Source organism: Bombus affinis, chromosome 15 (genome assembly GCF_024516045.1).
Source record: "Bombus affinis isolate iyBomAffi1 chromosome 15, iyBomAffi1.2, whole genome shotgun sequence".
Lineage (NCBI taxonomy): Eukaryota > Metazoa > Arthropoda > Insecta > Hymenoptera > Apidae > Bombus > Bombus affinis.
Genome location: NC_066358.1, coordinates 6,417,594 through 6,433,895, shown reverse-complemented (window position 1 = coordinate 6,433,895; position 16,302 = coordinate 6,417,594). Strand labels below are relative to the sequence as shown.

Sequence of the window (16,302 nt, the reverse complement as noted above, 5' to 3'; positions counted from 1 at the left end):
GTAGAATATATAGTACGTAAAATAATTATTATCCGTTTCAGTTCTATTCAAACGAGATTAATGAGTTGTAATTTAGAAAATTTTGTTACGAAAGAGTTTAAAATAGTACGTTATACAGGCTTTTCTTTTACATTAGTGTAATTTTACTTTACTTACTATGATGATATTAATTGGAGCCTTAATTAAATTTGTTCAAATATCGTTACTACCACGAATCATAGCTATGGCGTAGAACAGAATAAACAGTTAAACTACGTGTTTTAAAATTCGGCAAATTCGTCCCAAAATTATTGCAGCGGCCTGTAATCCAACGGTGGCAATTTGTGGTTAATAATACGGCAGAATACATAAACATCGTTGGAAAAATGTTCAAACTGGACTTGAATTCATGGCAAGGCTGCTCGAGAAACATCGTGTGTCAGAGTCGAATTTTTATCGTGCAATCCACTCTGCGGTCGCGTGCCACGTTTACGTTAAAGAGTAACACGAAAACTTTGTGTGTGAAAAATTTATGACACGTCGTTACGTAAATCAGCGGTGTATTTTCGTCTATACGATCGATGGAATACCCATACAGGAAAGAACTTGCCTCGAAACCCCCATTAAGATCGCATAGTAACAGTTTAGATTCTTATCTTCTACAAGAATCAAATCTACATTTATTTCCCACTATTCCACTATTTATAGATTAACAAAATGAGACTACAATTTGTTTGTTTTCATGATTTTTTACTATCTAGAATAAAAAATGATTTTTATTTAACACCTATTTCCACGTTATTAAATTTCACACGAGCCATAAATTTTGATAATCCGTTCGGAAGCCATATTGATCAACTATATAACCTCAAAAGTGGAAACAAGGAACGATATTATAAATATTATTTTGGGATCGATTATCGTCCGTGTAACTTTCTTACGATAGACAATTTTATGGACTATAGACTTTTTTATTTTGTCAATGTTAAACATTAATCGTGCATTCAGTCGATAAAATTGAGAAATTTATAAAAGTTAATAAGTTCGGCTATTCTAAGAGATTCATCGTCATCACGTAAATTCCTTATAATACTTCTTTTCTTCATTTTCTTATTTTTATTACATAAGCTGATATGTATATCGTACAAATATGTGTCAACTCGAATTAGGAGCACCCTAACCTATAAACTGCTACCATCGTATCGTACTGACACTACGAATCTAATCGATACTCCCCTGACATGGTATAATTTTGAAAATCACTATGCCACGAATAAAATCGCCAAAATCAAAACGACGAATAAAATTCTCTCGATAAAGGGGTTAGAGTCGCGAGTTCCTCGAAGGGGTTGAAAGGTCAAAGTCACCGTGGCGCCAATGGCAGAGACGCTGGCCGTCAGACAGAAAAGAAAGGCGACGAGACGCGACAGAGACGACGATGAGAATGCGTGTTTCACAGGCGCAACAAAAGACTTTACGAGCCGACTACTATTTTCGAGGAGCGTGCGCGACCGCGCCAGCGTCGAACAGCGTCGTTTGACGAGAGGACACAGAACACCGGCCGTGTCGCGATTCTTTCCTCTCTATTTCCCAAAATGAAACCATTTCGACACGAGAGAACGCACGCCCCTTTTCCATCCTGCTACTATTCGTGGTACAATCTGTCAGTTTGTGAATCCCTGCAACCTTTGATCTACATATTTCTAGAATGGATTCACATCTGGAGCAAATGCATTATCTTTTGGCATTTAGTAGCACCGATATAAACACGTACATGATTTATCGTACAGAAAGAACATTTCTAACCTTCTATAAATGAAACTCCTTCTCTTTATAAATGTTTTCAACCGTCTGAATTGAAGGATTAGAGCAATTTGCACTTCCAATGAATATTGATGGAGTTTGTATTGGAATTAATACGGTATCGAGAGATGCGCAATTCGATCATTGGATGTCGGATTTTTTCAAAATAAATCCGAGTAAATAAGACCGTGATCTTGATAACTGAATTGCGATTGAGTTAATACCGTACATCTTAACATATTCGATCAATTAACACTGAAGTTTTTCGTTCAGTTGGTCAAATCTTCTAACATCACATACGTTGATATACAGGATGTATCATAATCGCTTCAGCAGTAGACAGGGGGTACAGAAACAATGAAAATGATTCATAGGAACCTGTGTCCTTGTTTCAAAGTTATAGCCATTTTTGTGTTTCAATAATCCGAAACTGGTTACCTTCGTAAAAGGTACTCGGAATGGCCACCCACGATCTGTGTTATTCGACATACACTTGAAATTTTTGAAAAATTGCGAAAAATTGACACGACGACTACTGGATTGCATGCACGGACCAATGCCATTTCGCGCACCTTTTATGAAGAGTAGGCAGTTGCAGATTATTGAAACACGAACGTGGCTATAACTTTGAAACAAGGATATATGTTCTTATGAACTTTTTCATTACTTTTATGCCTCCCGTCCGCTTTTGACGTGGGTCCCCCATGTTATGATACACCCTGTATAGTGTTATTAGATGTATTTAGTTTTGCTGTCAGTGTGCATAACATTGAAAGATCGTCTTGTAATTGATGAAGATAGATTGGCATATCATAAGGCAACATGTGTTTCAAGTTTACAAAAATAGAAGTTACTTTATCATCAGTTAACTTTGAGGTTAAGTTCATTAGGTAGCTCTCCATGTTGGCGTCTCAATTGGTCCTGATTATCCAGAAACCACAATTTCTTCGATGAATTTTGCACGCTGAAGGGATTTAACTGTCGTTCGAATGTCTACACAATGTCAAAGCCACCATATCGCGTCGATTCTATCGGTACTCTTGTTCCGTCAAGATCAGAGGCGAGTCCCAACGATCCATACACACCAGCGATCCATAATTCGCGTCAGGCGCACGTGCCGTTGCAATTGGCTGGTCTGCGTTACCCTCAGGATCTCAACTCTGTCACGAGCACAGCAACGAGATATCGTAAATTCCAGCTTGTCACCGACAACGAATAAACCACCTCTGTATCCGTAATCCCTTCCTTATTCCCTCGTTTCTCATTTCCGTCAGTGTACGCGATTTTTCCAGTCGTTTTTTCCTGCCCTATATCAACGTTGACGTTTCGTTCAATTGGACAATGTAGAATGCATGTTATTGGTACGTGACGATGCAGCGTAGAACTCGTCTTCTTGAAGATCTTTCAGGGAATTTATTGGATTTGCAAATTTAGAAATGAACGAATTTTAATGAAATAACTTCTTTCTGTTAACACGCGGAATATGAGATTCTAGTTGGTAAGAATAATTTATAGCGCGTCGTGACTCCGGTTTCGTTTAGATCTGATTTAAGTGAAACTTTTCTTGCTGGAGATACGTAACAAAATTTGTTGAATTTATCGATTTAAAAATGAATAAAGTTCTATTAAATTTCTCAGATCATAACGCGAGGAATGTGTGTTTACGAGTATTAACGGTAAAGTAGTGATTTATGGTTTTATGATTTCCTTGATAGAGGTGTTCGGTAACGGCGTGCGTAGGATAAAATTAGGAGGAAAAATATGAGGCGATAGACATCGAGACGTGTGGTTTTATTAGGCGTTCGAAATAGGTCGTTCACTTTCAAACGATCGACATCGTGGGAATATTTTATAGGGATTTGTCACGAGGAACCATAACAAGACATTGACTTCCAATCGTACTGTCAATCAATAAAATCTTGTACGATAGGGAATGATTTTAAGCTGTCATAAAATCTATTAATAATAATCGAATTTTAGCAGGTAAAAATTGATCATAGCTTTTGTAGCTATACAATGATTTTCAGATGGTCGTATCTTTTATATCGGATTAATAACTACAATTTCATCATGAGATCGATAAATTACACAGACGACAAGTGGAATTTAATATTGGCGTCGATCTTAAAGAGGGATGGCTATTGACCAAAAATCGTTTCTTAGTCGAGAGCAATGAGAAGAAAAAAGATATAAAAAGTTTGGAAGACCTTTTAATGGGTCATAACGGGTTCATTGTATTTAAAGTGGCGAAGGTTATCGCATCTTATTAATAGCAACCCATAAGAGATTAAGCGAAACTCGTTGCCGGAACGTGAAAATAGCGACTTCTTTTCGTAAACGTTAGAATGGATCAATCGATAACGAACAAATTATTCTCGGTGTCTTTCAATAAATTACGTATGACTTGCTATTTCTCAACTTATTACCATTTTAGAAATATTAAAAATAAAATGTTCAATGGAAACAAAGATAAAGTACTTTTCGAAACATCAAAATTCAAAAAGAATTTCTTTGACTTCATTCGTGAAAGATAAAAAATCAATCTAAATATCTCGTATATTTCGAAAGACGCTTTGGAATTCTCTATAGATGGTGGAGTTTCAAATTCGCGGTTTCAGCCATTTAAATAGTCCTCTAGCCACGGAATCGAAGCGTTCGTCACAGTGATCGATTTCTATCGGTCAATTTTTAAACGTCTCTCAAATATTTAATCGCGTAGCATACGTAACGCGTATCGACGACCACGATGGAAGTCCGACAGTTGCGCCGATTTTATCCACGGCCTTGCACGAAATACGAGAGCCATTCTCGCGTTGAAACACTAGCTCGTAACTAGATTTCTGGTGACAGAACGGTCTCAGTAATCGTGAAACGTGAAAACATTCAGAATGGACGAAGATATTCATATGAAGATGAGGAATCAAATCTTCTCTGTTCTTTTTAATAATTTATATCAGAATTATTCAATCTAATTAAAAATCAAATTAATCAATTTCACTTTCCAAATATTTTTTATTTGTTGGTTGACTTCTTGTAAGTTTATGTAACTTGAGAGTCATACGAGTATATGACATATGAGTATATGTTTGAATTTTTTCAAATTTTATTTTATGACTGTATTATCGTTGGTATCAAATGATTTTTTTTCAATTTCCAGTTCCTATATTTCAGATTACATTAAAAAATTCTAACAAATTGTAACATTTTTTTAAATAAGAATCAGACTTCTATAAAGTTTACATTTGTTTCTATTAATGTATACTGATATATACTAATAATATACTATTTTATGTTATCCGCCTAATAAGATTATCTTTTATATTTCGCATTATTTTATTTCTAGGAAACAAAATGGCTAACTTCAAAGAAAACGATCAGTTTAGCTTGTACATAGCTCATCGTTATCCTCTGCAAACGCAATAGACACTGTGTTTGACATTACCAGAATGATAATCACAATCAAACACAGCTTTGATGTAGATAGGATGACAAATAGCGCAACCTTAATTCATGTACATATATTTCAAAGCGTGAAACACAACCTAAATTCGTTCGTAGGTAAATTCGTTTCGTTTTCGAGCATCAAGTTCGTTATTAAGTATACAAAGTTGATAAATGCGTTTTTCCCACTGGCAAAATTAGCTAGACGATGACAAATTACTTTCTTCCTCAGTGAGGGTACACTGAACGGGATATACTATCGCGATAGCAACACTCTCTGGGTAGAAGTATACTCGATACTCGTACGTGAAAAGATACGTGTGTTCGAAAGCAGTTCACTTGAAGCACGGCCATTTGGAACTTGTTCATGGCGTAAAAGGAAAGCACTTCCGGGGAAGGAGTCAATCCGGAAGCGCGCTAAAAGCCTGCTTGGAAATTGAAGTACGGCATTCCTTTAAAATCTTCTCTATGATTACGCTATTCCGGCGCGTTCAATAGCGACGCTACTCGTCGAATAAATTTGAGAAACTCAAAATTATTATTCCCTCTCTCCCGTCTCCCGTCTCTCTGTTTCCGATAAACAGCTGCGTTAAAATTAAATCAAAGAAATTCGAATTAATTTTTAATTACGTGTAAAGTCATACTTCTGTGACTAGATAGACATTTGTTCCGTCTATTACGCGCAAAACACTGTACGTTAAATAAATAAAATTTGTGATTCTACCAGCTAGAATTAATGTCGTGGTATATTAAAAAATGTTGAACTACTTCAAGAAAATCTCTACATCTTTATTTATGTATATTCGTGACCTGGAGACTGCTATTACGCAGAAATATTCTAAATAAGAAAAGGTACATATTATTGTACCCTTGAATATACATTATGTTTTGGGTTGTAAGGTCTAGGAATAAAAAAACTAATAAGCAGATTTCTATTTATGCTACCTGTAGCCTCTAGCCAAAGCTATAAGCTTAACTTTTTTGGTAATGTCCTTTTGCTATAAATATATGAACTAAGAGAGTAAGGATCTGAATCAGCATAAACTTATACTTATACTTTTAATTATTTCAATATGCTTTTCTATTACAAATTCATCCACTCGTTCTTCAATCAGTCAACCTCAACCTCAACAAAAAATGATAGAGCAATAATAATAATAATCTATCCAACACCGTGGTTTTCAAATATAACAATGATTATACTATGTACTGCAGGATGCATCATTCACGCGGCTTCTTTCCTAAATTCGTACGAATCACTTCCGCAGCCTTGCCACCCTCGTATTTACGGTATCGAAACGACATAGGGGAGTGAGACTTGCTCGAGGGGGTGGCTCGATTGATCCCGTAGGATGAACAAAGTGGAAGTCGTCGCTTAAAGGTACCCTTCAAGAAAATCCCCATGGAGGAAGCGACCGTACGCGAAAAAGGGAGCGATGGAGACAATTTTCGCGCGATTCATTCCTTCCCTTGACGAATCCACGGCTTCTCCAGCCCCTCTTGCCGCTTGTAAGAGAAAGAACACCAGCAGAGGCTCTCTTTATTCCTCCAACAGCAACGGTGAAATCTCGAGCGCCCCCTCGACGCGCCCTGACCACTCGATAATGAGCAATTCGCTCTCCATTTCCCAGCCTTTTGTGCCGCCCTTGGTTGACGCGTGCCGCGTGTCCACACCCCTCCTGTGACGCTCTGACGCTCCTCCTGGAACCGCCGTATGTTCGTTAGCCCGCTTCGTTTCGTTTCATTTGGGGCGGCGCTGCCTGAATTTCGGCGGATCAGCGGGAATCCCCGGTGGATGCATAGTGGCAGAGATTATTTTCTGGCAGATTTTTGGTAGAAACGAGGCTTCCTTAAGGTTAAAGAGAATTAGGTTTCTTTGTCTGTCTTCCATTTTATTCATAAGGTAGGAAGGAAGCGAAGGATTTGTAGAATTTTCTCTGAAACGAGGCTTTCTTAATTTTGCCAAATTGTTGGGAATCCCCGGTGAGCTCATAGCATTAGAGGTTATGTCCTGCAAGATTTTTGATAGAGGCAAGACTTTCTGGGAATTAGGGTGACTTACATCCATTTTCTCCTTTACATTTGTTTATGGTTGAAGGGAAGAATTTTTTTAAGTGTAGAATTTTGTTTAATCTGAATTTTTGTAGATTGATGGAAATCACCTTGTAAGATCGGAAACCATTTCTACAAAGCTTTTAGTAGAACTGGATATTACGCGTGTTCTGGTTTTGGAGATTACACAGAGTTAGGCATTTTTTGTATTTCAAGATCAAATTCGGAAAGAGTAGAGTTTCGTTACAGATGATACTATCTAAACCTCGATAAATCAACGAGACTCCCATTAGATGGATAGCATTAAAGTTTTATCCTGGTAAGATAAAAGCTTCTAGGGATTAATGATACTTTTTCTTAGTGACGGCAGCCACGTAAATATTTTCTTGCCCTCTAGGGTATAGCGAAAGAAGTTTATAAAATGAAGGTAAATATCGAAGCCTTAAAACGTGAAGCAAAATAAACTGTATGATTGAGTGACATATAGCCATCCAAGAGACTTATTTGAATATTCTGTTTCTTGTGACACATTCTACTTTCCCTTGATACACATTTCATAAATCTACTAAACAATTCAAGAGAAAACAGCGTGTTCAAGTATTAAGGCCCGTTTCCAAGTAAATTGCCCCGATAAAAATCAATGAAAGACTCATCACTGACAGACATAAAATAAAGCAAGTTCTGAAAAGAACGTCATTCCTCTACCTTCTGTTTAATCTACGTACATCAATCTAACTTTCAAAGATCACAAATCTTCTTTCAACATTCGTCATACGAATTTTACATTCGAGCAACGACAATTAAATAGTCTTTATTTTATTTGATCCTGCCGTTTCTATTAGCTGTCAATCATAGTCGATGTTACACACTTCAGAGTTGATTGAGGACAGTCGATGAGACACTCGAGGACGAAGCCACTGCGACTCGCCCTTTAAATAATCGACAAACCTGTCCCTTCAATAATCAATGCCGCCCCACGGTGGTTACGTTCACAGAAAATGTTCAACGAGACCGAATTAACCCTGATGTGCTAAAAGTGTCAGCGTGAAATCGTAATGGCTTGTTTTCAATTGGCGAACTTGAACTAAGGATACTCGACGAGTTGCATCGTGAATTACTAAAATGTCATAAATATTTCACGATTCTTACACATAACGAAGTAACGTTAATCGATTGACGATTATTAGTTGAATTGACTGTAATAAAATTGTCGTACATGTTGTACAGTAATGATTGCAATTTCTAATATTTATTTTAATTCGAACTTAAATTCTAATATAATCATAGTTGAAGAGTTGGAGTGATAACTTACGTAATCGTCAGAAGTAGAAATTTTCCACACGAACGAAAGACATATACAATTAATTGTGACGCGTGTTTATCGTGTCAACAGATTGAAATTGATAATGATTAAAAATATAGAAAATAAGGTGTTTATTATAACGTTTAGACGATCACAATTTCGATTCTATTTTTTCATTTGTGTTCATAAAAATTTGAGCTTACATAAATATCTGTCCAAGTGTAATTAGAAATGACAGAAAAGTTGAAAATTATACAGCGAACGATTGAACTGGTTTCAAGATAATTCGCTTCTGGTAAAAATCGAGTTTCTCGTTCGTTTCTTTTACACGCGCGCATATATCCATACCGACGAGATTTTTAACGAGAAAATTCGTTTGCTGCGAGGCTGAAAAGACCTGTGCGCGCAATTATCGAGAGCAGTTCGAATCCTTTTCATCGCGAACACCCGTGTTAACCAATTACCTCGACCTTGACCCAGGCTTAGGGTAGTGGCACTCGAATTGGACGCGGAGTGGCGTTCTTCAATTTTTCACGCTACTCCTCGCGAATTTTGTTCGCCACCTAACCTGAAATCCGTTTCGCGCTTAAACCTCGGAATGTAAGTCGCTGATTTTTTTCATAAGAGTTCTCATCCTCGTGGTTTTCAGATGTATTTGAGGTACTTGTACATATTTCCAGCCGAGGGACGATAATTATGTAGAACTTAAATGGCAAAAAGTTTTAAACAGAAATCATTTGTTTAATGGAAAATAATATAAATTTCACCAGACAGATTTTCTGCACCTATCTATGTGAATGATCGTTATGTATCTGCACCTTGTACATTCTTTTTGCATTTAAATTGCCCGTAAAATTCCTCAGCCTAATTGCAAGATGAGAATTGCAGAGAAACGAATAGTTTCCATCTTACTGCATGGAAACAGTTGTAACATTCCCATGTTATCAAAATCGTCCTTTTACTTCATTCTAGGGCCAAACGTGTATTTTTCCATCCTCTTTGTGGCTTAAAAAATATTATATACCGTGATATAGAAATATCCTTTGTTTTAATAATCTATCCGCCATCTAATAATATCTGTTCCTATAAAATGGCAACTACACTTTTAGACTTTAGGGTCTAGAGGGTTCCCTCTCTTTTTTTAGCTATTTTATAATTCGAGTAAACAAAACCTGTTCTTTTCCTGTCATAGTTTGAGAAAAATCTCTGTAACGCTAATAGAAATAATGATACACCAGACTACATAATACGAAATTGGAGTTTCGTATCACGTAGCAGTGTTGACTCGCCGTGAGCGGAGGAGAGGCCAATTAATACGCGTGAGTAACCCGTTTTACAGGGACTTAACACCTGTTCCGAATTACAGTGGCGCGTAAGGAAGAGGATTCGTGACAGGAAGGGAATGAAGGGTCCCATCAGGCACGTGCCAAGGAGAAAAAAGTACTCGAGAGGTAACGGTGCGTAAAGCTGGATCCCCTGGCACTCGTGATCACGGATTACATTAGATCGTCGATCATAATAATGATAGCTCCCGAGACTCTTGAGAAACCCTCCAAAAAGGAACTTTATTCTGCACCATTTCTCCTCAGACATTTTATAAGCACCTATTATATCAACTGTCTGCAAGAACTTGTAAAAGTATAATAAAATAATTTCCTTAGCAGTATAACATGTAAAAGTGTGATAAAAGAACTTTCTTTTAGTGTCTTTTTCTTCTCTCTTTTTCAGATAATTTAAACGATAGTTAGCTGTAATTAATTTGTCTGTATTAACATTTCTTTAAGAGGCAAAATCGGGACATAAAAATATGTTATACATAAAAGATTATAAGTCTACTTATAGTTATAAGTATAGAGATATGATAAAAAAAAATATATATATATGTATCGATAAAATTCAACGTTAACTTGGTAAAAGTTCCTTCATATTTTTAACAATTACAAGGGTTGATTCTGGCTGGATCACTTTGACTGGTTTGGTCGTTCCAAGTGCAGTATTTAAAGACGAAACGAAGGGGTAACGAAAGAATCGATATAGTTGATGTGAACGTAGTTATCCGTAAGTTTAGCCGTAAGCTTTTATGTTCATAGATATGCAAAACCAAGTCCAATTCCTGGGCCATTTGGCTGAAATAAATAGATACATATACATCATCATATCTCATGTACAGAGACTAAAATCGGCTTAACTACAATTGATTACAATTGATTAACTGCACGAACTATTAATTCTATAATTATAGAAATTTTTAGTTAATAAATGGCCCGTTGAGCGTATTCGAGAGTCTTACAACCGAAACTTCGCAAACGGGGCGACGCAAGGCGTCAACGCGTTTGACAATCGGTCGTTGCTCGAACAATCCAAAAACCAATCGACAATGTACGGTGACTGAAAACCAACTGGATGCTTATGTACATGTTTGTATGCGGCTGCGTACGTGTGATTCAACGCGCCGGGGAAGGGTGCGCCATGTTGTCTGGCCGCCCCGCATTGCGCCAGTGAACTCGGCAAAATCCGGACACAACCCGGCCGCCCGTATCTTTCACTCGCTGAAATACCCTTTCACAGATCTATTATCTCTTCTATACTTCATGCAAGAAATATAGCAAGCTGTTCTAGGCGCGTTCGAGTGGCATAGAAAACGATACCGTGCTAGCCATACGGTAAATGCATAGCCATTCTTCATGGGATGGATCTACACACTGAAAATAAGCAGAAAACGTCCAACGGACATACGTCCTACGTACCTTAATTTTCCTGTTACGGATGCGTAAAGAAAAAGCGTTTAAAGTTTCCGTCTCGTTTCCCTTTGGCAGTAAGAACATCCCTTAACAGGGAGAGATGGGACCATTGCATGGCTATCATGATCTAAATCTATTAGGTCTTTTTTTGGGTCATTCAAGATCCATCGTGTGTTCAACGTAAACGAACAGTGTACACGATTCATGAGAAGGGATACAAAATAGACATTAGGCTACTCGGAGAATACCTGGTACTTTCGAGCGAGTACGAAACTCAATGTTCAGACGTACAGTAAGCCGCGTTGAGACACGAGGCAGACACTTGGAACATTTTCTTCGATCATTCGTAATTCGAAAACTAATTTATGTAGGACATATGTCTATCAGATATATTTTACTTATTCAGATATCATGAAAAACTAAAATTCTCTGTTACAAGTAACTTTACGTTATATATTTTAACCTCTGCATCGTGAATATTGTTATTTTATCGAATATATGTGGTTCTATCCTGCTGACTGTTTTGCTGGCTATTGTAGAACGATGAATGCAGCAAAAATTTATCATATCCTGGGGATAGCAGGGAAAAACGAAAAATTCCCTATTACGAGCGATTTTACGTTACATCATCCATCAATGTCGCAATGTACCTCGTTCCTTTGCCGCAATTACAATTCTTCCGTTGCGGATGCAGCCTCCTCCAGGACTCGTCCTCGTTTCCGCACTATCAACCTACTTCCTCGAGCGATGCAGGTTGAACGCGACCGATCGTTGTCGGATTTTAGGGCACCTTCTCTTGAAAAACGGCGTCGAAAACAATTTTGCCGTATCAGTCGTTGTGCGATTGTTGCGGCTGCAGCGGTTCCAGCCAGACTGAAGCTGTTTCCGTGGTACCGGTCACGGTTACGCCAATGGAATTCTCTTTTTTGTCCTCGTTGTAACAGTCGATAGCGAGGATAATTGATCGAGGACAAATTTACACCCTTATACGTGTATTTATTTCTCTTTCATCTTGGCTTCTTACTCTTCTTCTCTTCGAAACATTAAATCAACGAATTTCGCAGTTTTATCGGTTTACTATCATCGTCAAGTTAACTTATCGTCTTCTTATTTAATTTGCGATCGCGTGTAACACAATGGATTAGAGAATCTATAAACGAAAAACGAGTGGATACTTGTGAATAAATATTTGCGAACAAAATTAGCAACTTGTGACGAAGAAGCCTGCAAAATATATAAAAAGCCTGGCCGTCGGAGAATACTTTCAAAGAATTCTAGAAGTAATATAATAAAGAGAAAATAATAAATCTTATATGAGCACGATGAATCTTGGCTCTAAAAAGGACCCAGACAAAATATATACGTAGGATACAAGTTACACACGTGGTATGTATTGTTGATGTTCTGCTGATTTAAATAGAAATGATTATTCTACCGACCTTGCAAAATAATATTTCACCTCTATCACCCGCTTTAAAAGCTTTTATTTATAGAAGTACTCGTACACCCTGATTTAAGGACTAACATGGCCAAATTATGGTAGCCGAAAATTTTATTTACCTTCCAGCAAGACATAAGAGTCTTCCTCGTAATTAGAGTTCTAACGAGGCAGAAATGTTAGTTCCTGTTATATTTAGCGGTAAACGGATGGGGAGAAGTTGTCATATGGGGAATGTATGGGGCGCCAGGTGTTGCTACGAGATCTCCTTTCGCAACACCTGCCTCGCGGGAGGTATTACCTACGGAATTCGAATAAATTAGACGTTTCCGCTAACCACCAAACAAACAAACCTAACCCTGTCGCAAATATTTTGTATCTCAATAATAATTTCCTAATTATTCCACAATCTTTTCGTATTTTCCTCGCACCGAAGGAATAATTTTCTAAAGAAGAAAATAAAACTCGAAATTGCCCGAAGCAACGCAGTAGGTTGGCATATTTTCCAAAGCCAACCTGGAACTTTCCTTTCCACGTAAAGAAAAACACGAAAACAAATTAGATTCGGATATTCGAACGAATGTCCCCGACATCTGTCAACAATTTACTCGAAACAAGATAAATTCGGCTATTTTAAGGAACCCCGCGGTACAACTTCCAGACACCCCATAAGAATCCCGAGAAAAACAGTTTAAAGTATGTAGACCGAAAACGCCGACAAGGACGAGGATTGAGTTCAATTTATCAAACGCATATATAGCAAGCCCTCAAGCCTAAAAGCAACAATCGGCGAAAAGAGAGTTTCAACTAAGCGAAGAGAAACTGGGAGCCAAAAATAATGTTCCCTCGAATTTATTCGATGCCATCGTCTCTTTTTTCTTCTTCTATCTCTTTCTGTTGAAAGTTTTCTCTTCTTTCGTGATGGCAAATGGCCGCGAGTGCCGCGGGGAAAGGAAGAAGGAAAGAACAGAGGAACAAGGCGAACGACAACCAACGACTACGACGAAAGTCAAGAACGTGGAGTGCCTACGAATGTGGAGAAGGCAAATTGAAGTAGGTCATAGCTTCTAGATTCTCTTTGCAGGCCGGAATAATCCTCACCTTCCCTCTTTCCTCGAATCGTACGGCCAACACGGTAATCCCCCGGGAGCACACGGTAGGAACGGGGCTTGAATTCATTATTTCCCGTTTCCACGGCCCCCGTAATTGCATTCGCTTTCGTTCGACCGTAATTTGCCTAGCGGCCATCTTCCTTCGTACCGGCCTCTCCCTCCTTTCGCCACACATCACCTGAGAGTCTGTGTGCTTCCGTTTCTTTTAGATTTGTGGATGATTCCAGCAAATGTTAGATGCAAATTGTTATGTTAAAGAAGCGACGAAATTGGCAGTATTCTTTAAATCTTCTTCTTCGAATCTATACTGTCAGTGAGTTCTTGAAATATTAGAAGAGGATAACGTTTTCTATTTATATAGAATTTAAGGAAATAATAAAAAGGTAAATTGAAGCGTAGAGAACAAGCCAAAGTAACAAAGTAATGAGAGTGGAATAATTATAACTGCTCACTAAGGACACTTCAAAATTCCTAGCAAAATTCTTCAAAGTGGTCTTTAATAATAAAGGGGAAACTTAAATAATTCTAAAACATCCAATCGTCTACATTGCATGCGAACCTAACCTACAATCTTTGTAAATGAGACTAGAGTAACTATAATTCGTCATTGAATACATTTCGAAGTACCAGTCAAATATTTTCAAACGAAATCATTCTTAATAATTAAAAACAAACTCGAATAATACTGTGACATCTATTCACCCGTTACATGCAAACCTAACCTTCAAACGTTATAATTCCATGAGAGAAACCTCATCTAATAAATGTATGATAATTCGAATAACAACCGCGACAATCTGGCGTCCCTTCGCGAAGATTTTCCCAGTAGTCGTCAGATCCCATCCACAATACCCGACAATCATCTGTCCTCGTTGAAACAAGCTACCTCGACCTTGACAGTAAGAAGAAGAACTCGATGGAAAATTGTGGTTGACGAGGATGCTCCCATTTTCTCGGTGGATCCTGTCGATTCATCTTGTATTTTGTTTTCTTCCAGGATGCGAAAATCTCGAAAAACCTTTGCGTCTATTACCACGATATGGATCGTCCTTGATGAGTCGAGGTCGCTGGTGAAACGAGATCGTCGATCCCCCAGGGTGATTGTTGTGTGTTTGACATCAATCATAACCATTTCTCCGAAGGGTTCCGCGTTAAAAAACTTCCAACGAGTTCCAACGATTCCTTTAGTCGGCCATAATAAGGTAAAACGATACGAATGTCAAGGCTACCGATATTATCGCGGCTTTGTCGACTTTGATTAAGGTTCTTGTATTACAGAATCTTGACGAGGCAAGGTAAATACTCGTAAACTAAACGTTTATCATTTGAAGGTATTATCTTTTGAATGTCGCATCTAGTAATTTCTGTCGTTTGTAAGTACATGTCATTTTCTGAATATCTAAATCTAGTGATTTCTGTCGTTCGTGATCTAGGGAATTATTAATTTTTAAGATGTACGTTGCGTCGATCTAATTATTTAAAGGAGTACACTACCCAGAGGGTTTAACAAATCGAATTTTTGAAAAATTCTCTCAATATCTTAGGCGTATAGAATATTATATCGAAGTGGATTATTAATATCCAATTCTTCGAGATAGCTACAGGTATGAATATTCAAACTGTTTGTATTTTATTGTTTAACATTTGTATGTTTAATTTTTGCACGTCTTGGAGAAATAACATAGTAAAAGCAGCGGACAGTGCTAAAGCAAAGATGGTTACTTAAAATGAAGACATTTCTGGTGCAAAAAAGAATGCAATTCCAAGAATAGGTATTTTAGTAGCAGTGAATGTGTTAAGACGAACATGTCGCGTTGGTAAGTGTCGATCGTTGGAAGTAGAAAAATTCTTGTTTTCGCGCGATTGTACCGAGACAACGTTCCAGAAATTCGTCTCACGAAGATACTTCGAACGAGACGAACCGTCCTTGATGCGACGCCACGAAGACATTCGCACGTTCGAAGGCAGCGGTCGTCGTGTTTCACCTCGGCGGACGTTGTTGGATGAAAATCGGTGGAAATATATATACATCGAAATAGCGTTCGACGAGACTATTTTAAGCTGCACCCCGTCACCAATTGAAATAATGATTTTGCGAAAATTTATAGAAATTGGTTTCGGCGTGGGCAATTTCTTTCGAAAATTTTATGCCCTCTAATGCTTTCATCGTCGATCTAGGTCGTACAACTTTTCGTTTATTTCCTTATACCATATTCAAGTGTTTGTTAAATATTAAATTTGTGAAATGCATTAGTATATTGAGTACAATGTGACCAATAAGAATAATAAGAACTTAATACGAAGAATAGAAGAGCAGACATTAGTGTCGATTTAGAAGCAAAGTGTATACAACTTAAAACGGATAAAATACTATATATTAAATAATCAAATAAGCAGAGATACTCTAATTATTTCAAATACAGCGTTTTTCAC

At 37.6% G+C, this 16,302-nt stretch overlaps 1 protein-coding gene and 1 long non-coding RNA gene across 7 annotated transcripts in view; one reads left to right on the top strand and one right to left on the bottom strand.

Moving 5' to 3' along the window:
• The window catches only part of LOC126924731 (protein kinase C-binding protein NELL1-like), an 85,576-nt gene that overhangs the window by 36,108 nt on the left and 33,166 nt on the right, over nt 1-16,302 (bottom strand). The gene's annotated exons all lie outside the window — the stretch shown is intronic.
• LOC126924754 (uncharacterized) overlaps nt 1-16,302 on the top strand; it is a 71,966-nt gene that overhangs the window by 29,589 nt on the left and 26,075 nt on the right. For 2 of the 3 annotated variants that reach the window (XR_007713646.1, XR_007713644.1), the window contains exon 3: nt 9,945-10,256. The exons of the other annotated variant lie outside the window; for it this stretch is intronic. This is a non-coding gene — a long non-coding RNA (uncharacterized LOC126924754). Of the gene's footprint in view, nt 1-9,944; nt 10,257-16,302 lie in introns of those variants that run through there. 3 annotated transcript variants of the gene reach the window in all.